Source organism: Papio anubis, chromosome 19 (assembly GCF_008728515.1).
Source record: "Papio anubis isolate 15944 chromosome 19, Panubis1.0, whole genome shotgun sequence".
Classification (NCBI taxonomy): Eukaryota; Metazoa; Chordata; class Mammalia; order Primates; family Cercopithecidae; genus Papio; species Papio anubis.
Genome location: NC_044994.1, coordinates 69,665,834 through 69,689,144, shown reverse-complemented (window position 1 = coordinate 69,689,144; position 23,311 = coordinate 69,665,834). Strand labels below are relative to the sequence as shown.

Genomic DNA, 23,311 nt, shown 5'->3' with positions numbered 1-23,311 from the left:
GAAAGAATAACAGAAATATGGGCAGAGTAGATTCAAGGGATGTAGATAGGCAGCTGCTGTGTTTGGCTGTGTCCCCACCCAAATCTCATCTTAAATTATAATCCCCATAAACCCCACATATGGAAGCAATCCGGTAGGAGGTAATTGAATCATGGGGGCAGTTTCCCCCATGAAGTTCTCAAGACAGTAAGTAAATTCTCGTGAGACCTGATGGCTTTATAAGTGTTTGGCATTTCCCCTGCTGGCACTCATTCTCTCTCCTGCCACCCTGTGAAGAGGTGCCTTCTGCTATGATTGTAAGTTTCCTGAGAACTCCCCAGCCATGCAGAAGTGAGAGTCTAATAAACCTCTTTTCTTTATAGATTGCCCAGTCTCGGGTCTTTTCTTACACCATGTGAGAACAGACAAATACAGCAGCCTTGCTCTGATCATTTATCTGGCTAATGATGTCTTCATACTCAAGTAATCTTCACCAAGTATGTAAGATATGAAAATAGAACAGTTACTAAATATGTTTAAAATATTTAGTGAGAATGGCAATGTTAAATTCTGTGAGAACTTGCCCATTCCTGTAATGAAATCACAAAATCAGAGAGTGAAGTACTAGTCCTTTATAACTGAAACTATATTTTCCCCAAAACCTGTGTTGCTCAACTTTCAAGCATTAGGCAGAAATATCTGTATCTCAAATAATTTATTCCGGTCTTTTTCTTGCCTATTCATTTTTTAACAATGTCTTTTGATATTCCATATCATACAATTTCAAGTCCTCAGTTAAAAACACTAGTAGATTAATACATAAAAATTTAATAACTTTCCTGGAGCAAAACCAAACAAAGAATGAGGATGTACAACCATCATTTTCCTGGGTGACGTTACTGCCTATTCTCATCAAATTATTTTTTTGTGGAGATAAGTCAATTTCAACAAATGATCATTCAACCTAGCCTGGTCCTACTTGATGAGAAATATTTGAAGTGGAAGGATTGAGCTGCAGCAGTCTTGCTCTACCTGTTATCAGGGCATATCACAGAGCTGCAGGTAACCAGCCATTTTGGCTCCAACACTAGAATATAAAAATTGAACAATAAAACAGCATAAAGAGGTAGTGATGTCACAATTCCTCAGGGAGAAAAATATCATTCAATGCCCAATTGAGAAAAACAAAACAGAGAGTCTGACCAGCCTCCCCTTCCTTGTGTTTTAGATGTAAGGCAAGCCATAATTTGGAAGGCTGCCGAGGAGAGTCCTCAGAGGAGAGCCTGGTTTTGACAAAGGTAAGGGGAATGGTTACTAAGTCCAAAAATAAATGTTTTAAAAAATAGCTGTCATTTATTGAATGCCTCTTATGGGCTAACCACCTCATGTGTGGCTGGCAGGGCTGTATTCTCATCCAGAGACTGACCAGTGAAGGACCCTCTCCCAAGCACCCTCAGGCTGTTGCCAGAAGCCATCTTTCCTTTTCTACAATGTGAAAGGTAGCACATGTCTGCGGCCAAGTGGTTTTACCTGCCTGCTTCCTCCCAATGGCCTTTGGGGAGTTTAGCAGCCTCCTTTTATTTTCTAGTCTCTTTGCCCCTTTTAGTCAAACTTGGCAGTGATTCTGAGAAAATAAATTTCTCCAAAGCTGTATGGATCTTCCATGGAATTTTCAGCGATTTATTCTATTAAACAAAAGTCATGTCTGCAGATTTTTGAGATAATCCATCCTGTATTTTGGCTTCTTGCTGAGGTGGTTAAGGGACACTGCCCCTGGGTTTCCTTTGGTTGGGTTGAGATCTGTGAGGCATGACCTTCATTTCTCAAAAGGACCTTTTTCATGACTCAATATTCTCACCTTTGATCTTCCTGAGGTTTTCAGCAAAGGTTTTTAGTCACACTTTTGGCTGTAAAACTGTTTGCTGAAAGTTTTTCCAGAGCTCTGCTTTCCAGAGTAAATCACTTAATGTTCACATTATTTGCTAACTGAAGAGGTTGAAAGTTGTCACAAATGTCATGTCCTGATTACTTTTAACAGTTTGTCTCTCGATATATTTCTCTCCTTTCATAATTTACTATCAGCAGTGAGAAGAAACCAAACAATAATATAAACACTTACATAGAAATCTCTTATCTATGTATACAAATTCACTTATGTACCCTGCTCTCCACATAACTGCAGCAGACAATTTTGCTAAACTTTTGCTAATAATTAAGGAGAAATTGCTTCCTTCCACTCTAAATTATTTCATTCCTCACTGCCCTCTGAGCCCTCAGTGCAGTGTCCTTAAAGTCTATTTTTACCAGCAGTCTGTTCAAGGAAATTTGGGCTTTTCTATCCTATCCTTCCATTTTTTCCAGCCTTTGTCCAGTTCTCAGTTGCAAAGTTGCTTCCACATTTTTAGGCATGTTTTACAGAGCACCCCATTCGTGATACTGAAATCTGTATTAGTTTTGCTTTTATTGCTGTGGGATATTAATATAGGTATGACATCTTTTATTTGATTAGCATATCATGTAATTTCAACAATTCTCTGCTTTATATCTTAGATATGTATCATTTAAATACTAAAAATGTATTTGTCATCTGTGTGGGTTATTGAATTAAGTCTTACAAAGGGGTTTGGTGGTCCATTATAATTTATTCTGTTCGTTAATTAACTTGAACTTGTCCTTCTCTTCATATATTATGCTTTTTATTTGTTCCACTTTATTCTTTTTTTTATTCTCACTATTTGCATTTTTTGAATTTAATGAAATTTTTATTTGCTTTAATTTTTTTTTACCCATTAGGTTGAAAAGTTGTATACTGTACTTGTTTAATCTGAAAGGATACACTGTGTATTTCACCATATACATCTTAGATATTCTGTAATTATTTTCATCCTGAAAATAAAATCACCTAACAACCCCCTATGACACTCATATCATTGTTATTTTAGTTCTTTCCTTTTAATTATGTAATATATTAGATATTATTAAATACAAATATTTTTTTAAATTTACTTATTTATTTATCAATTTATCAGCTCACGTTTGCATTTTACTTCTCATATATTTCTGCCACCAGCTATTTTTCTGAATTACTTTTCTTAGAAATTACTTCAAAAAAGACTTCTTTTAGTAAACTCAGTGTTTGTTAAACTGAAAATATTTTCTATGTACTTATCAGACTCTGGCTTCCACAATTCCTACCGCTAACTTCACCATTTACTTCATTGTTCTTCTTCTGTGAGTGCCATGTCCTCTCTAGCTGTTTTGAAGTTCTGTCTTTGTCAATCGGTGCTGTGTAATTTTACTACAACATGCATAGATGTGAATTTGTTCCATCTGAGCTTGTGTGAACTGTACTCTGTATTTTAACAGCTCTGAACAATTCTTGGTCACCATCCACTTCAACATCGCTGCTTCTCCACTCTCTTTTCTTCTTTGGCATTAAACAAATTTCTCTGAGCCTTCTCAGTCTGTCTTCTTGCCACTTAGGCTCGCTCGTAGCTCTTTTTGAGTCATATGTTTGTGCTGTTTTAGGTGAGTTATTTATTTCTTACCTTTATTTGTCCAGCTCTCTATTTTCTATTTTGTCTACTCTTTTCGTATCATCATGTTTCTAATTTCAAAAAATGTAATCATTATTTATAAAATTTTATTTCCTTTTTTCTGCTCTTACTGCTAATTTCTTACGTTTTTCATATTTTGCTCATTTGACAGATTCTATCTTCTATTTATTTATAAATTTTACATTATTATGTTTATTCTTTATTTGAAAATTTAATGCCTGAAATTTTTGAGGCTAAATTTGGGATTTGCTATTTTTCCTGTGTCTTCTGCCTGATGGTCAAATTCCTTGCATGTTTGATGATCTTTTATTGATTCTGTGCTGAGTAGGGGTGTTTTTTTCTTCCAGAGTGGATTTCCATTTACTGAGGTCCTGGCCAATTTCATTCCCAGGTCGATTTTGGTCTTGTTGGTCTGAGCCTCATCTTAGCACCCCTCCCTTTGATTTCTCCTGGACTGAGTCTCCACGTTGCTGTATTTTTTTTTAAATCACCTTTTGCCAAACAAGATAAACCTGCCATTGCTTTGACAAGTTCAGACTCAAGGAACAAGCTTCTTATTCTGTTGGTGTAGGGGTGGGAGTGGCAAGGGCGACTTGGATTTCTCTATTACTTCTGTGGGTCCAGCACTGCAGTCACAGTGTTCCCTTTCTGAGAGCCGTCTTCCGTACTGCTGAAAGGGAATGTGGCTCTTGGCTATTCTGGGCCTGTAGTTGTTCCATGTAAGTCTTAGAATGCTTCCGGATTCAGTTTCCTTCTTTCTAAAGTTTATTCCTTAATAATTTTTAATGGAGCATCTGGGAGTGGTAAAATATCTTAATTTACACCTGAAAATTACATATTTTGATCTCACTTGTGAATAATATTTTATATAGAAAGAGTTTTTCTTTTTTATTCCACCAGCATTGGAATATAATTTCTCTATTTTTATAGACTTGGTTGTGACATATAAGAAGTTCAATTACTCTAATGTCATTCATTGGTAATAAATGTATTTTTTTTCACTGTGCATTGCCATAGTGTAGATTTGGTTTTAATCAAACCAGTTTATTTTCATTATGCTTTCTGGGTCGTTAATGTCGTATCTTCCGTAAATTCTAGAAAATTCATAAGAAGTCTTTCTTATTTACACTATTCTTTTCTCCTGAGATGTATTACGTGTGTTTGGACCTTTTCCGTGTGGTCACTGTTTCTCTTACCCACCTTTCACATTTTCATCTCTTTATATTTATGTCCTCTATTGTTTTCTCAGTGATCTCTTCAAACGCACTGTCACATCAGCCCGTTTCTAACTGCTGTTTAACCCATCGACTGAGCTTTTCATTTCAGTAATTATTTTGTTTTATTTCTAGAAGGTACTGTTTTTAACAGACTGTGTGTGTGGTGTGTATGTAGGACGTGTGTTTGTAGTTTGTATGTGAGGCAGGTGTGAGTGTATGTAGTGCATGTGTGTATAGTGTGTGGTGTGTTTGGTGTGTGTGTATGTATGTGTATGGTATGTCAGTGTGTGTAGCATTTGGTGTGTATGTGTGTAGTATGTGTGGTATGTGTTTAGAGTCTACGTGTATAGTGTCTGTAGTGTGTATGGTATGTTTGTGTGGTGTGTGCATGTGTGTATAGTGTGTGGTGTGTGCTTGTGTGTGTAGTGTGTATGGTATGTTTGTTGTATGTGTAGTATGGATTTGTATTGCAGGACCTATGTGGTGTGCCCATGTGTGTGACATGTGCATGTGCGTATAGCGTGTGCTGTGTGCATGTGTGTGTAGTGTGTATGTGAAGTGAGTGTAGTGTGTGTAGGCATGTACTGTGTATGGTTTGTGTGGTGTGTGTGATATATGTGCATAGTGTGTGCGTATGTGTGTGTCTGTATAAGGTGTGTGGCATGTGTGTATGTGTGAGCCTCTGTGTGGGGGATGTGATGTGTGTGTGTAGTGTTTGTGTGTTCATGTCTGTGTGATAGTGTGTTTGTGGAGTGTATATGTGTGTGCCTGTACATATGTGTCTTTGTTGTGTGTGCATGTGTGTGGTGTGCATGTGTGTGGCTTCACGAAGTGTGTGTGCCTGTGTGGTCGCTGTGTGGGTTGTGTATATGTGTACTTGTGTGTTCCTGCGTTTTGTGTGCATGTGGTTTGTATGTGTACATGCCTGTGTGGTGTGCATGTATGTGCATACCTCTATAAGTTTTGTATGTGTGTGCCTCTGCCTGTGTGGTGTGTGGTGTGTGTATGTACATATCTGTGTGCTGTATGTATGTGTGTACCTGTGTGGGTGTCTGTTTTGTGTGTGCATGTGGTGTGTATATGTGCATACGTGTGAGTGGGCATGTAAATATGTGCCTGCTTGGGGTATGCGTGTGTGTGGGCATGTCTGTGTGGTATGTGTGTGCCTGTTTGTGTGTGCATGTGTGTGGTATGTGGCACACATGAGATAATTTTTCTCACACAAAGGCCTGTCTTACACACTTCTTGTCATGAGCAGATATCTCCTTTCCGTCCCACCTGTATCCAGGAGTCCTGGAAATGGCAGAAGGGCTCTCAGTTCTGGGTGAGCTCTGATGTCTGCATTCACACAGTATCATGTCCTGAGTGTGTACACAGCATGAGCTATGAAATATCTGCCCTTATCCACCACTCCCGGCACACCAGCCATGCTCCCTCCCACCTACCGCCACACCTGTGCACTTGCAATGCCGTTCACTCATAAGCCGTGCTCATCTGCTTCTTCGTTCCTTCTGCTTTTGTGGCTTTTAGGGATGTCCGTTTATTTCCCTGTGTAATTGAATTATGTCTTGAAACTGTACGTGAATTACTATTTCTTAATATTGATAATAGAAGGTAATAGATTGCAGTGGGTTTTAAACTTTGACCTTGCTTTGTAGTAAGAAATGCCTTTAAAAGTATAATTCAGGACACACGTGTGCACACACACGCACACAAACTATCCTATAGGTGATGCATTCTGACGTTTTATATTCTCACCTCTTTCAGTTTTAATAATATGGGTGCCACCAATCAAACTGATTTTATGGCCCATTAACAGTTCTCAGTGCAGAAATTGAAAAACGCTGACCACTTTTTCTGTTTTGCTGACACTATTCATAAGCAATTAAAGGGTTTGTTTGTCCCAGAATGGAAGCTCTAAAATGCACGATGGAAAATGAGAGTGAGGAAGTACTGATCAATATGGGGATAGACATAGAGCAGCATTTAGAGAAAACCTTGCTGTGTGGGTCTTACTGAAGTTGACCAGCACAGGAAACAAAGAAGGTGAAATCCTCAGGTTTCAGGCCAGTGGAGCCTGAAGCTTAGATGGGACAGAGGCTGTGAGGCTTGCAGTTCATGTGTCCGATGATTGATCTGTAACCTTTACACAGGTTTAAATAACAAAATATAGAAAAAAGGGGAAGATTGAGCCTAGATCTCTCCAAATAGTCAGGATATGGCATCAGTTAATAGAGTTGACAAAAGACTCAACAGGATTTTGGGTGACTTTGAGGCTTCAGTCTTCTCTCACCACATCTATAGATGATGTGTGTATAGTCCATTCTCACACTGCTATAGGAAACTACCTGAGACTGGATAATTTAGGAAGAAAAGAGATTTAATTGACTCGCAGTTCCACTGGCTATACAGAAAGCATGGCTGGGAGGCCTCAGGAAACTTACAAACATGGCAGAAGGTGTAGAGGAAGCAGGCACATCTTACTATGGCAGAGCAGGAGAGAGAGAGAGCAAAGGGGCAGGTGCTATGCACTTTCAAACAACCAGATCTCTTGAGAATTTAATCACAAGACAGCACTAGGGGGATGGTGCTAAACCATTAGACATCACCCCCATGATCCAGTCGCCTCCTGCCAGGCTCCACCTCCAACAATGGTCATTACAATTCAACATGAGATTTGGGTAGGGACACAAAGCCAAACCATATCAATGTTTACTGCTTCCCCAGTGCTATCGACCTGGAACACATAGAAAATGATGATATTTGCATATTTAATATTATGGCACACATAAAAAATGGCAATATTTTCACAAGGCACTGGGAAAGCTAGATGAGATTGCTCAAGATGGGAGATCAGCCTAGGGTTCCTGGTAGACCCAGGCACCACTCAGCAACCCTAAGAGCTGAAAAGATATTTATCCATACATGCAAGACCATGGAATATTGGCCAGGAAGTTCTGATTTGATTCTAAATCCTACAAGTGCCAGAATTCTGAGCCATTCCTACCCAGTATCTGGGGAATATGTTTTTCTTGTTCTGATGTTCATGACAATAATTATAGTTTATAATTGAGTGTTTATTATGTCTTAGGTCTAAGGGCTTTATTTGTATTCCTTCATTTAATGTTTACAAAAATCCTGTGAAGTAGGTACCCCTCTATCCTTATTTTACAGATGAGGAGATGGAAGGACAAAGAGTTTAAGTAATTTGCCCAAAATCATCAGATGGTTAATGGTAACGATGGGATAAAGTCCAGGTCATTGGGAACGGAGGACATAATGTGAATTACTAGGCTAGCTACCTCTGATGGTGCACACTTTCTGAATCAAACAGTCCACTCTGGAGACGTGCTCCTGTCCACACCAGAGTGTCGATGTGCTCTGCTAGAGGAGGGGTTTTCTTCAACAAACAACTGCCGGGACACAGTTATCAGGAGCGGGAGCAACCAGCAGATTTCCCAGGCATGGATCCCTGGGCAACCTCCCAATTTTCCTCATGGTGGGATAGGGAAGGCATTGATCTGGGTACACGTAGCTCATGATTGAGTCATGCTTCCTTAGGAGATTTCTTTTTTTGGAGGACTATGCTCTTGCCCACAGTGGCTTGATATGCTCTGACCCTGAAAGGACACAGGTTTTTGTGAGGTTGTATAGAACCAGGATGTCAACAGAGGACTGAAACCCAAAGGAGACCAGAGCACTTCCTGCGCCATCCCACTGACAACCAGAGACGGGGTTTGGGGCTCGTTGGCTTCAGGTGAGGGTGCTTGCTGTCCTGTAATCTGTTCTGGATTTGGCCTTGGAATTGGCATTTTTATAAAACCTCTAGGAGACTCTGATATACATGATTTGCAAAACTGCACAATTCGTAAAGCAACACTGCCCTAAGGTACAAAATCCTCGTTGGTTGTTAAATTACCCATGAGCTTTAAAAGACACAAGTACCTGGGATCCTCCCCATGGGCTGATGCAGTGGGTTTGGTTGGAGCCAGGTGGCCTTTTTCAGAAAGTTCCAAAAATCTTTCTCAAGAGGAACGCAATTTGGAAATGAAACCCTAAGACCTGAAATAAATTATATTGTGTGAAAAACTAATAGAAAAGAAAGAAATAGGCAATTAGAGAAATTCAGATTACGAATACAGTAGATCAGTTTCTACAATTCAGATGTCACCATGGAATGAAGAGATAGAGGAGGCAGAGATAAAGCACAGCCCAGCCTCAGATCTGAGCTCCCATGGGTCTATGGGTATGGGGCTGAGGCATCTGTGAAATGGGCGACAGAAACAAGCTAAGGTCTTCTGATCAGTGATGAATCATGATAACTTCTGAGGCCATGGAAATGGACGTCAGCCAAGGAGTGGAGAATGAGTCTGGGGACAGGTGGGAATTTTCCTGCCAGCTACGTTGCATGACCCAACGTTTCTGTATATCCATTAAGTGACTTTGCCTCTCTAAAGCCACGATGGGGAAGAAGCAACAGCCAATATATTGATAGCTGCACAATGTTTGCATATTCTACACCATGGTGTAATTATGCCTAGGAACAAAGGTAAACATTTTGGCTACCTTCATAAATAAACACTTTATTCAAATATGCAGGATTTTCAGGAGAGGAAACTTAGCTTTTTGATACCCTAGGCACAGAGATTAGAGCCTAGAGGTCAGAGAGGTCCAGTGTCTCTGGGAACGGCAGGTAAACATGGTATCGGTTGGTATCCATGCATATATGAAAGGCAGAAGGGAAGCAAAATGTTACATGGACGTATTTCATCTTAATCCATCTTTTCACAAACATATTCAGCTTGGTAATTTTAGGAAGGAAGTGACAGAAGTCAGCAATCCTACCAAAGCGTAACGGTGGATGAGACTTCAGTTTTGGTTTATTTTTGTTTCTCTTTAGTATTTTATGCTGTTTAGTGTAATGGGGCCTTACAGCTATTAAACAGTCATTTGTGTCTCGATGTGAGGGAACATGGCATTATCATTTTACAGATGAGAAATCCATGATAGAAAAAAATGTGATTTGCCTAAGGTCACAAATCGAACCAGAACTAGAGTCTCAAAGAGCACATACACGCTTGTCAGAGAAGCGACGTCCGTATTGTGGAAAACAGAAGAATGCACATTAGAGTTCTTCGAATTGGTTCAAGAATGTATTCAAATTCTTATGCTTAGTCAAATCTGTAGCTTGGAGACATGAGCGGGGTGATTTGCGGGATTCTGTATTAAGAAAGTGATCAGCTTGAGTCTCGTTTTCCTCATGGTCTCTCATTCTTCTCATGTCAAGCTGACGACCCATTTTCGTGCTTTCATCTAATCATCCCGAAATGTTCTTCATTTAGGAAAGAATTTAAAGTTTTGATGAGAAAAAAATTACAATGTTTAATGGTTTAGAAATTTTCAGTTCCCCTTCAAAATGCAGCAAAACTCTGCAGTGCTGATACTTTAGAAATAGGGCAGGGGTTGAAACTCTTTGTCTCCATATCAATCAAGGTTCAGCGTTCAGGGTTAAAAGGAGAACAGATTCGTATCAACACAATAAAATCACTGCACAATTGAAACTCAATTCTTTAGTCTTCTAGCCCTCCAAGTTCATTCTACCGTGACACGTATGCATTCCACAAAAATAATATGTTATATAAATGTCAGCTCTACATGGTCAGTGTGCCAATGTATAACAAAGCTCCAATTTCTATTCTCTTTCATATCTTGCCTCTAGAAGAGAGAGTAATTAATACTGTAGGTGCCAAAAAGGATGTCATGGGTAGAAAGCATAAGCAATTCTCCAGTAAAAAACTGATTTTACTAAGTGTATTTTGGATGTTCCAAGTATGAGAACCCACTCATACTTGGATAATAACATCAAAACTCTGTCACCTCAATTTGTAAAATTATTTTAAAATAATTTTAATAAAATAAAAAAAGGGTATCACATACTTGTTTTCCAAAATATGATCCAAAATTGATGAAGTGAACAAAAGTAGCCTATTTCTCAGCAATGTTCATGACTGTGAATTCAAGTGTTGCAAAGATTTCAAAGGATTTAGGGGTATGTTTGTTAGAAAAAAAAAACTGTATGAAAACACAAATCAAAAATTTTTCTTTTCCAATTTGTTATAGACTAAGATTATTTCTCCTCTATTGCATCAAACAGTGTTTTTTAAAAACATGTAAATGACTCATATATTCATTCATCTAAAATCTCAAACTCTGAAGAAATAAATATTTGAATTTATCAGGAAGTGTGTGAACCCCGCTAAACCCAGAGGCCCAACCTATCATTGTCATTTATCTGTACAAGAGAATCATCTCCATAAAAATTTGGAATTTTTTCTTGCACTTTATATCCAAGCCATCAGGAAATCTTGTTGCCTCACCTTCAAACAATACTCAGAATATGATCACTTTTTAAAATTTCCACTGCTACAAAGTGCACATAGTTATGGTCATCTCTGCTGGGTTATTGTAACTATTCCTGATAATTTCTCTGCTTCAACTATGACTCTCCTGCTGTTCAATCTCAAAAAAAGAACCAGAACGTTTCCTTTAGATTGTAGGCCACAACAGGGAGATCCTCTACTCTCCATCTCAGAGAAACAACAAACTCTTTGTAGAACAGGCACCCGTCAGATCTGGTCCCACCTGTCCAGTAGTCTTCCCTTGCTCCCTCTGTCTAGTCTGCTCCTGACAGAATGGATTCCTTCCCATTTCTCAAGCATACCAGGCACAGTCTGTCTTAGCACCTTCCTCTAATGAAATCCTCTTGCTGAAGCACTCATTTCTCAAACATTTGTTTGGCTAATTCCTCCTCTTAAGTTTTAGTTCAACTTTCATGTTCTGGGTGAAGATCTTGTCCCGTTGTATTCACTGATGTATCATAGACCCTAGAACAATACCTGGCTTGTGTAGGTATTCAAGAAATACTTGTTTAATAGAAGAGCGGATTGTGAAAAAGAGCCTGGCACCTCCTCTCCACCCTTGCTTCCTCTCTGCCATGTGATCTCTGCACACGCCAGCTCCTCTCCACCTGCCACCATAAGTGAAGCAGCCTAAGGCCCTCATCAGAAGAAGATGCCAGCACTGTGCTTTCTGTGCAGCCTGAAGAACCATGAGTCAAACACACAAACCTCTTTTCTCTATAAATTATCCAGCCTTGGGTATTCCTTTAAAGCAACACAAACAGACCAAGACAAAAGGATGTGAACTGGAAAACAAAAAACAAATATCACATCAGTAAATATTTAGGAAAAATCACCAATAAAAATGATCACAAGTAATTAGAAATGTGGCAAAGTAGAAACATAGCAAATTAACAGAAAAGCAGGCTTCTATTTGGAACATTGATGAAAAGAGTGTATTTCCAATACTGACTCAAATTAATAGCTAAATATAAGCTTAATGAATTTTGTGAACCTTATATGAAGAAAAAATTAACATGTACTTAAACAAAAGAAATGTAAATAAATAGAAAGACAAACCATGTTTTTGGAAAGGAAGACTCGATATTATCAGGTTTCATTTAAGTCAATTTAAAATTTATCTTGATCCCAATGATCATAACTGTTTTCCTCTGTTTTACAAATTGTTCTAAAATTCATTTGTAAAACTGAAGTAACTATGGTCAGAATAAAGTTGACAATTCTCCTAACTATTGATAATTTTAGAAAACTAACAGCTTGTTAGAAAAATGTACCAAAGATATGAATGGGCAGTTCACAGAAAATAAATGGAAATATCCCTTAAGCCAGTTGAAAGCTAAATTGTACAATGCATACAAATTACAAATTTCATTTATATACCATTATTAGTTTACTGTCAAGACCCCAAAACATTAGCAGAACATTCTGTTGGCCCAAGAGACCCTTACATCTTTGACTTCAGAGAATGCTCAGTAGCATTCTCTATGGAGTTCAATTTGCCCACATAGAGAGGAAGTACAAGTGCTGTTTGCTTCTCACAATGACTCAGCATAGAGTCTATCCAAGAACTACAAGCATATTTAACCTTTCTCTGACAAACTCACTTTCGCAATCTATCCAAAACTACAGTATATTTAACCTTTCTCCTGACAAACTCACTTTCATAAATCTATCCAAAACTACAAGCATATTTAACCTTTCTCCTGACAAACTCACTTTCATAAATCTATCTAAAACTACAGTATATTTAACCTTTCTCCTGACAAACTCACTTTCATAAATCTATCCAAAAGTTGCAATAGAAAAAATAGAAACCGACTTATGCAGAAAGCTACTATTGCCAAGTTGTTTTATTGTAACAAAGTTTTGGAAACCCAAATGTTCAAAAACAGCAGTCAATGAAGTACTAGGCAGCTGCCAAAAGGAAGGGGGGAATCTCCCTAATTGGAAAAGACCTCCAGGGTATGTTGCTAAGTAAGAAAAGTAAGCAGCTGAAAGGTCACATCTATCTCTATATGTCTACGTTTATCCACTAAAAGTATTTACCTAGATAAATTGGTAAATCAAGAGACAAAGAAAAAATAAAAGGGAGACAGAGCGAATCCTAATTGTCTGTCGAGTTACACGTATTTATTTTAATCTGAAAAAATAGCACTTGGAAGAATAACCAAAACTATACAAATGTTTACCTATAGAGAAAAAGAGGAAACAGTAGACAAGAATAAAAACATTTATATATTTTAGTATTTATAATAAAAAATCGTTCACATTTGTAAAAACTATAATAAAATCCAAATTCAACTGAGCAAGTTCTAGAGTTAAAATGAAACCTAGAAAACATGAACCAGTCTATCAAGTTGGTCACATAATCAATGACAACAGCCACACCAGACGAGGGATTTCCAGGGAGTTTAGAACACAGTATTTTGAGCGCACTCCCATAGTGGGATATATTCTAAAGTCAAATAGAGGTTCACATAAGCTTAAAATTCATGTTGCAGTTCTCTTTGTTTACAGTAATGTTGGTAATATATTTTAAAGCTATTTTATGTATTTTGAGGAATAAAATTAATATTGAATTACAATACACATTGTTGGGAATGAAGCCATGTTTAAGAACGTGCAGATATCAGCAAGGTAACTGGAGAGTTCCCGTGTTAAAGCGGTAGCTCATTGTGAACGGCAAGCATGACTTTGTGGACATTCGCAAAACGCTGGGCTTTGCTACTCTGCTTCATTTCATTTCACAAGGATCCAGGGATAATCACAAGTTGCCTTCTCTCTCTCTCTTAAATGCCAGAATTTTGGCCTAAATGTTTTAAAAAGGATTTTTTTCATTCTTCTATCGGCACTCTTTTTTAAAGGCTAAAAACATTAAATAATGATATATATTGTGTTTTTGCTTCGGTGAAGACTGATTATTCACCACGCTGAATACCAGCACAGCGAAAAGGAGCTGCCATTGTCACTTCACTTTTACTGCAACTTCCCCTAACCATTAGCAAGCTCTCCTCTACACCTGGGAAACAATTCTAGGGTTTCTCCGAATAGACGACCTCCTTGTCTATTTGTCTCATTTTTATTTATTTTATTTTATTTTTGAGATGAAGTCTTGCTCTGTCACCCAGGCTGGAGTGCAGTGGCATGATCTTGACTCACTACAATCTCCACCTCCCGGGTTCAAGTGATTCTCCTGCCTCAGCCTCCAGAGGAGCTGGGATTACAGGCACCCACCAGCATGCCCAGTTAATTATGTTTTTAGTAGAGATGGGGTATTGCCATATTGGCCAGGCTGGTCTCGAACTCCTGACCTTTAGTGATCTGCCCACCTCAGCCTCCCAAAGTGCTGGGGTTACAGGTGTGAGCCACCATGCCTGGCCTGTTTGTCTCATTTTTAAAAGTCCATTTTATATGTGTATGTGTTTAAAAGCCTGTCCTCCTAACAAGACAGCTTCAAAAATACTTGTATTCTATAAAGCTCAGCAAGTTATATGAACACAAGTTCCCTAAAGTGCAATATTGTGCTATTGCATAATTACTCAGAGTGTGAGTTAATGAAACCCAGCCACAAGGTCATTATCCTAAATAGATACTGCTGTTATGATCAATAGTTATAGTTAAAACAAGAATTTATAGGTTAGAGTCTGTCTGAAACACTAAGGAAGGTCTTAAGTACATAATAAATGTTAAGTAGATTAAGTTAACATCACAGAACATGAAGAAACCAAATTATAAAATTTATAGATAAATTATCTTCATAAGACTTTCTTTGCAATCTGAATGAAAACCACCAAAGAAACGATTATGATTTAAAAAATAATCATTTTCCATAATACTGTAAATTAAAATATTTGAAAGGCATATTGGATTATTTAAACCTGACAGTCCTGTTACATTTTATGCAGACTTGTAAGCTGTTCTGTGACTGTATTACATTTTTAGAAGAAGTTAAAAAATTATTTTCTCTGGCCCGTAAGCCAAAAATTAAATAGGAATAAATGTTCTCAAGAAAATTGAAGTGATTTTTTTTCAAAATTAAATATGGATTTTCAGTAGCAATGGGAAAATTACCAAGCCAGAAGCAAAGTCAGGTGTAGCAGTCTTCAGATTAAACAAAATCAGCTACAAATCTAAATTGATTGGAAGCTTGTTCAGGAAGTCTCCCAAATCAGCCACTTGGACACTTTATGCCTGGTGTAGGTAACAACACCTGAAGGCTAACGGTGAGTGAGGAGACCTCAGCGTGAGCTCTGGAAGGCCTGGACATGCATCTCTGGTAAACGTTTCAATTCCCTCTGGCAAAGTGAAGTTTATGAGCAAGTGGTAAATTGGTAAGTTGCTCTTCCTCCAGCTAGTTCATTATTTTGATGATTTCCAAAGCCACTTCCAGTAAATCTGCTCTGCAGAGAGCTCCGAATGAACATCCATTCTCTTCTAAGCAATCATAGAACAGATACAAACCTCCTCATATTTTCTCTTTACTTACCTTTTAGATGGCATTGAGCTGGTAGCTTTGGTAGACTTGTCACTCACTAAACAAAGGCTAAATTGATGTAATTTGATGCACGTGAAACTTTTATGTCTCTAATGCACCAGTGTCAAATACAATAGGTTGCAGATGTATTCACTAAATCAAAACAAAGCCTTTAATGGAGCAAAAGTGTTTGAGAAATATCGTACAAATTATGGATGCTATAAGGCTATTCATGTTGATGTTTCATTAAATATTTTAAATACGTTTCTGTGCTAAGAGAAATGTTCTGTAACTCCTATTTATAAATAACATTTTAAACATAAATAAGTACACGCTTATTTCAGAAAATTCAGAAAACTAAGAAAATCATCAAGAAGAAAAATACAAAAATCCCACTACCAATTAACCATTATTAACATTTTTCTGCATTTCTGTCTCATTTTTCAGTGCAAATGCGTACCTATATTAACATACTATAATTCTCAGAGAAAGTGAATCATGTTTTTCATTTAGTGTATCATGAATATTTTATAGTTTCACTAGAAAGTGTTTTTAAATGACTAATAGCTCAGTATAAGATAAAGGACTTAATTGTGTTAGATATAGTGACATGGTGATTCAACTTTAAAAGTTCTTATTCATTAGAAATGTATATTGGAGAACTATTTAGGGCTGGTCGAGACAGTCCCTTAGATTTGCTTGGCAAAGCACAATAAACAAGTGTAAAGTAGATGAACATGATTGCCAAAATGTTTGTAATTGTTAAAACTGGAAGGTTAGTCTGAATTCCTTGCAGGTCTACATTTTTTACAGTTTTTATACGTAAGTAAAAATCCAACCTTATCCATAAGTATAATCAAATAAACTTATGCTTCAAAAATAATATTCTACGTTTTCATTTTTATGCCTCCTTAATGAGGCACTAAACCCTTATATATTCCTTTTTTGGGGGGCGGATGGAGTTTTGCTCTTGTCGCCCTGGCTGGAGTGCAGTGGCACAATCTTGGCTCACTGCACTGCAACCTCCACCTCCCGGGTTCAAGCGATTCTCCTGCCTCAGCCTCCCAAGTAGCTGGGATTACACTGCCCGCCACCATGCCTGGCTAATTTTGTATTTTTTAGTGGAGATGGGGTTTCACCATGTTGGCCAGGCTGGTCTTGAACTTCTGACCTCAAGTGATCTGCCCACCTCAGCCTCCCAAAGTGTTGGGATTACAGGCGTGAGCCACCTCGCCCAGCCAGCCCTTACATATCCTAAAGTTAATTCCTGATTCTCTAATTAAATCCATTGAACTTGCATCAGTAGTGCACACTTGTAATGATTATAGAATTTAGCCAAGGTTAATCCGTAAGCTCTACATCATCCATTGCTGTTTGTTCAGCTATTTAGTCCCATGAAACATTTTCTCATCTTGCCTACTCAATTTCCATCTCAGCCTTTTCCCAGCATGAACTTCTGTTCTTATTTCTTATAGGTCACGTCTACAATTAAATCCAATTAGAGAATCAGAAATTGCACACCCAGCTCTCCTTCTGCAACCAGTCAGACAGCACTTATCTTTTAAAGGGCTCATGGGGGTAGGTCTAGCCCACACAGACACTCTCTGCATTGCATGCTCAGTGGTGCTTAAGATATAACCTGATCATAGGAGTAAAATCTGTTTGAATCCCATCCCCAGCCCCTGGAATTGATGGCATGTGTGTGTGTCACGGCACAGAAAACCTTGGGGGACATCTAAAGATCTAGCCCATGGCAAGCACGGAGAAAAAGAAGTTCTGATGGACAGCAGCTGAGCCAAAAGCTGGTATTCAGGGTTTTGCTTATTTTTTCCCTCATCTTCATAAAGAGTTAATGAAAAGCTGTGTAGTGAGTATAAATGTAAACAGTGCAATAAATAAATGTTTTAACTTTTTATTTTGAGATCACTGAAGATTCACATGAAGTTGTAAGAAACGTTGCAGGGAGATCTCGTCCCACCACAGGAGTAATGTCTTGACAAAGCCATAATGCAGTTTCGTGGCCAGGATGTTGGCATCGACCCGGTCCAGACAGGGAACATCTGCCACCAGAAGGGTCCTGCCTGCTGCCTTTCAGAGCCAAATCCTCTTCACTCCCACCCCAGTGGCTCCTTCACCCTTGGCAGCCACTGATCTGTTCTCCACATCTGTAATCTTGTCATCTCAAAAATGTCACGAAAATGAATCATACAGAATGTTAACTTTTGCGACGGGCTTTCTTGGCTCACCATGATTCTCTGCAGATTCACTCAGATTCTTGAGTGTTGTCAATATTTTGCTCCTGTTTATTACTGAGTAGTATACAATAGATATTTATATTTATAACCCAAAAATGTTTCATCTCAATGCCACATAAGACCATGGAGACAGCAACATCCCACTATTTACCCGAAGTTGGCAGCAAAACCTACATCTCCTACACGCTTCTGACCAAGGTAATTTCTTTCTGCTCTCTAATCTCCTTTATCTGAGAGCCAGGTTTCTGGAGAATGAATGCCCACAGCCCTGCTATTTCTGTTTTGCAACCTGCCACCTCTTTGCCAGGGTCCATGAGCGCAATGCCAGCATGAATGGTGAGCAATGTGAGGTGGGTGAGAAAAGGCAGATGTCAGGAGGAAAATACACATCTTGAGAGAGTATCTTGCAAGGACTCCCCAGGTGGCTCACCGAACACCTGTTACAAAGGCTAGACAGGAAGCTGTGGGGATTCTCCAGATCACGGGCATCCTGGGGCAGTCAGGGCTGATTGTCAGGAGGTGGATTTGAGTGCAAGCTCCACAGTGTGCTGTAAGACATCATGTACATGTTGTAAAAATTTTCAAGGCACTTCGGAAAAACACCTGACTTGCAACTCCCAATCATCCTGTGAGAAAGAGTATGAAGGAGCTTTTCTCATTTTAAAAGTGATAAAAATTAGAGTCAGTAACTGTCCTTGTTTGCATGAAGAGGGAAGACATGGGATTACACAGACAATGATGCAGACCAATCTTCTGATATTTAGCTCAATATTTATTTTTCCATTACTACTACTTGCTTGCCAAAATGTCATCGTCTAGAATATCCTGACAGTAAATAATTGTCTTCTCTATGGAAAATCAGAGAGCAATGACCAGATGTGAAATTTTAAATGGAAAAGAAACAAAGAAATGTAGAGTTATTTGAAACTAAAAAGGAGAGAGCTATAAGAAAAAATAACCAATTACATGTAAACACTCAAGTTTGTCTCCATGAGTTTAGGTACCTCCTCGTTTCTTGTGAGTTTTTTCACTGCAATATTCCAGTGCCTATCACAGTATAGGTATGTGGGAGTCAGGTATGTGGGAGCATATTAATAAATGTATACAGGGTGAATTGTGAAAGAAGTTGAAAGTGTGATGATAAATTCTTACAACTACATATTAAAGATCTAATTAAAATATTAGGCAAATGCATAGAAGTCTGTCAATAAGACATGAGTGTTTAACAATACTACGTTCCACAGTTATTGTGATGAATTTTATCCTGCTTTTTTTCAAAATTAAAAGGAATAAAATCTAAAACAGAAAGCCCATTAAAAATGTTGTCATCTTAAAATCTACCAGTTAAGGGAAGAGCTTAGTCTTTAATACTTTTGTTGATGTTTGGCACACAAAGTTCAATACGTATTTCATTATTAATCATTGAACATGTGGACTTTCAGCCATAAAATGCTGAGCTCCGGTTCGGCATGTGCCTTGTCCTGGAGGCATGTTGACCAACGGCCTCCCCGGGCCGCTCCTGTGGGCACCTGCACAATGGATATTGATCTCCATTGACCCAGCTCACATAAGGAGCTGGGATCTCTTATAGGCCATTCATTTGGGGTTTACAAAAATGACCTTCAACTAAACTTGGGAGATTGACAGTTAACTACTTGCTTTCCCATTCTTCAGAAGAATTCAGGGATTCACCTGTCGGTTTCCATGGAAACAACCATGTAATTATTTTTAGCAGAAGTCCTATGTCCATTTCCTGTCCCCTAACACAACTAGAGGTGAAATCTCAATAAGATTCACTGTTTCCGTAACTGTGGGACATGTCTTTTTTTTAAAACCTTTCCCTGTGAAATTCAGGAAATTTAGTGATCTTTTTATCCTTATCCAAGTCATGATTTGCTAATGCTTAAATAATTTGTCATGCATGCCAAATGGCAAATTTAAGAGAAGTATCAAGATAGAGAAAATACTGACACAAATACAATTAAAACTCAGGTTACTTAAGATTTATTTTCTTCTCAAGAATTTGCCAGTGACAGAAAATGTCTCCTTTCTTCATTAGCTACTAGCCACTAATTTATTTTAATGGTTACAACTAGAGCCTGTACAAAATAATATCATATGCTTATTTATTTAGTTGGTGGAATAATATCTATTCTGGAAATTGTAATCATTATAACACATCCTTAAAAATACCTAAACTTGTCTTCAAAAAGTCATTTTCTTAACTAAGCAGGTTGTGGTGATTATTTATTACATATGTGTTACATTGTGTTACATGTTTAATATAGCACGAGACACTCAGGAAAAAGCTTTAAACTAGATAGAGAAGTCCCTGCAGTAAGGAGTTGGAAAATGAGGATGACAATAAACACAGAAACAAGTAAACAATAAAATAAGTAAATAAATGAACACCATAACTTCAGATATTGTTAGATACCATGAAGAGTACGAAATAGGGTGACAGGACAGGGATGGGTGTTATATTTTACATTGTACTGTTAAAGCCTCCCCTTCAAAGAAGAAAAGATTGAGCTGGAACATGAACGTAGCTGGAGGAAGGAGGCAAAGTTCTCCCATGGAGTCCAGGGGCAGAGGAGGAAGGTGTCACAGCCCTGGGCAGGAAGGAGCCTGGTGTGTCTGGGGACAGCGAATGCCAGGCTGGCCGTGCCGCAAGCCAGCAAGAGCATGGTCCTAATAACCAGAAAGGCGGGCTGCATCATGGGGACTTACACATATTAAACAGCTCGGATTTTATCCTAAGAGTGATGGGAATTTCTTGGTCTCTGGAAACTTCTAAGTGGGTAAATGACAGGATTTTGCTATAAAAGGTATCTGAATGCTGAGTGAAGATGAGACATGAACAAAGGCAGAGGCCAGCATGAGCTTGGACCTTTGGAGATGATGACTAGAGCCAGGGTAGGAGAGGAAAGAGAGGACCTGAGGTGACCCCCATGACCTCCACGAATTATGAGGAAATAGCAATGGTGTGTGCAGAGATCATGGTGTCTCTCATTGAATGGAACGTCTATCCAACCATACCCATGGATGTCCCACTCGACCATGGTGCCCTGGCCTCCATCTGAGGGGTGATATGCCATGAAAAAGATATGCTGTATTTCTGGCCGGCGCTTGGGTACCAACCTGAGCCTTTGTGTAAGCTGGTGTTTGCGGGAAAGCCTCACAAAGAGTTGTCAGTGTAAGAGGCAGAGCACATGCTCTCCAAGCTCCCTATAGTCAGGGACTGTGCACAGCGAGGAAGAGCATCAGAGTGAGACACAGGAGAAGCCACTGGAAAAACCACCCAAAACCAATCATCTTATAAACGGTTTGGAAAGAAAGTTAATGGAAACATTTTTTAAGTATATTTCCAAGACACTTGCAAGCTCTGAGCCACAGACATTGACCCACTGACAGAAGCAGAAAATATTAATAATCAGATTGTTTCCTATTCATGTCCTTGAGGAAGATACTTCAGACTTAAGAGTTGAATATCAATCATTTTCAGAGTTTAATTATATTTCATAACTAAAATGAGAAACATGTCAGATCAATCACTGCTGATATAATAGGACCAGCACCTGCTGGATTTGGGCATCTGCTATGGCAGGCGCTTGCCTGGATGCTGACTATGTTCATGAACAGCGCAATGGCTCTTGGAACTAGACACCGCGGTCCCCATTAACCAGGCAGGAGACTGAGGCTTACACAGGTTGTTATTGCTCCATCTTTTTACTTTCCTTGGCTCAGCTGTTTTAGAACAAACCCCCATCTCCTGTTTTCCTTTCTAAGTTCCAGGTTGAGGGAGGAGTATTTCTTCCCATGGGAAAACTACTCAAGGAAACATAGTCAAGGTTTTAAGGAATTTTAATTTTTGCTACTGAGTATCATTCTTTCAAGAAACTATGAAACTGAGGGTCTGAGAGCTCTCTGGAGACATTTTCCTTTTTACTTTCATGAGAGTCGGGAGCACATGGAAACTCTTAAGTCCATAGACAGCCAGTGCCTTAAACACATGAGAAATGGCTGGGCACAGTGGCTCATGCCTGTAATCCCAGCACTTTGGGAGGCCCAGGTCAGAGGACTGATTAAGGACAGGAGTTCAAGACTGGCTTGGGCAACACAGCAAGACCTCACCTTTACGAAATAAAAATAAAAATTAGCCAGGCATGGTGGCACACATCTGTGGTCTCAGCTACTTGGGAAGCTGAGATTGAGGTGGGAGAATTGGGTCTGGAGGAAGGAAACTTAAGGCCAATTCATGCTGAATCAAGGAAAAACGCCAAGGTTTGGAGGCAGGGAATCTGAGGCCAATTCATGCTGACTTCCCAAACCTAGATCAAAAGGAAAATACCTGTGTCTGGGGGCAAGGAACCTAAGGCCAATTGCCGCAAACTTCCTAAAGCTAAACCAAAAGGGACCCCACTCCGCTGTCTCCCCAGGCCCAGTAGCAAACGATCAAAGGCTGCTCTCCCTACAGCACTCCCCTTCCACCTTGTTTCAGAAAGGGAGAGTGCCTTGGAGTGGCCCAGAGCCAAGCATGGCCATCCCTTCATCGGCATAGGGTGCCAGTTCACCTCAGCCTTTAATTAGCCACCGTCCAAATCCTTCATCCAGATCAGGAGTGACTAATAGGAAACTCGAAAGAAATACTTAAAACCCAGAAAGCTGTGTATCTGGGGCCTTGAGCTGCTTGCTCAGGCCCACTCCCACGCTGAGGAAGTGCTTTCTCACTTTAATCAACCCCTGCCCTGGTTGCTTCCTTACTGTGTTCCACTCCTTTGTTACTTTGTTTGTGCATTTTGTCCAATTCTTTGTTCAACACACCCAGAATCTGCACAACTTACACTCAAGGCCCTCCGGTAGCAGCAAAGTGGGAGGATGGCTTGAAGCCCAGTAATGAAAGGCTGCAAGTGAAACTGATCCGCTGTAGCGGAAACAGGAACAAGGGCAAAAACAGTTAAGAAACAAAAACATTTTAAATGTAGTTAAAATGCAGGATCAGGACATAAAGTGAAGAGAAACGTGAAGGAGTAGGATCAGGGAGACATCGAGAAAGAGGGTGACGTCAGGGGAAGACGATCAGAGGAAGAAGTTATCAGAGGGTTTCGGGGAGGACGGTAAGGACAGGGGGTGGAAGTTAAGGGGCGTTGAGGGAGGGTGGGGCGATCAGGGGAGGGAGGTGGGGCGTCGGGGAGGAAGGGGTATACCGCGTATCCGCTAATCCGGCGCGCATTCAGGCAGCGCGTCCTCAAATCAAAATCAGATCCGAGATTTCGTTCATATCAAAATCGATCAGATCAAAATCGTTCGTCAATCAGATTGGCGTGGGGTGGGTGGGACATCGAGGCCGAGGCGCAGGCCAGTGCTCACACAAGAACCGCCTGGAAAGCGCTCCGTGAGGCCTCAGCGC

At 39.4% G+C, this 23,311-nt stretch overlaps 1 long non-coding RNA gene across 1 annotated transcript; it reads left to right on the top strand.

Moving 5' to 3' along the window:
- Nucleotides 1-327: 327 nt before the first annotated feature.
- On the top strand, nucleotides 328-20,172 carry LOC108583007. The gene is made up of 3 exons (XR_001897147.3): nucleotides 328-1,277; nucleotides 17,326-17,451; nucleotides 17,569-20,172. It is a non-coding gene; the product is annotated as an uncharacterized LOC108583007 (long non-coding RNA).
- The last annotated feature ends 3,139 nt before the right edge of the window (nucleotides 20,173-23,311 follow it).